The following is a 325-nucleotide window of genomic DNA, read 5'->3' as shown; positions in this document are numbered from 1 at the left end:
GAGTCTCACTCTGTTGCTCAGAATGGAGTGCAGTGGCTGCTCCCGGCCACCGCAGCCTCGACCTGCTGGACTCCGGCGATCCTTCCGCTTCAACCTTCCAAGTAACTGGAACTACAGGCGGCGCTACCACGCCCGGCTAGTTTTTTGATTTATTGTAGAGATGAGGTCGTCAAGTTGCCCAGGCGGGTCTCGAACCCGCGGGCTCAGGCAATCCACTCACCTCGGCCTCCCAAAGTGCTGGGATTACAGGCTGAGCCACCGAACCCGGCTTGATAGTTGTATTTCTCTGTGTTCCCTAGTCCTAGAGACACGTTGAATGGCGGGG

The sequence above is a fragment of the Carlito syrichta genome, unplaced genomic scaffold (assembly GCF_000164805.1).
Source record: "Carlito syrichta isolate Samal-C Ts95f unplaced genomic scaffold, Tarsius_syrichta-2.0.1 Scaffold146042, whole genome shotgun sequence".
NCBI classification, from domain to species: Eukaryota; Metazoa; Chordata; class Mammalia; order Primates; family Tarsiidae; genus Carlito; species Carlito syrichta.
This window is presented reverse-complemented; position numbering follows the sequence as displayed.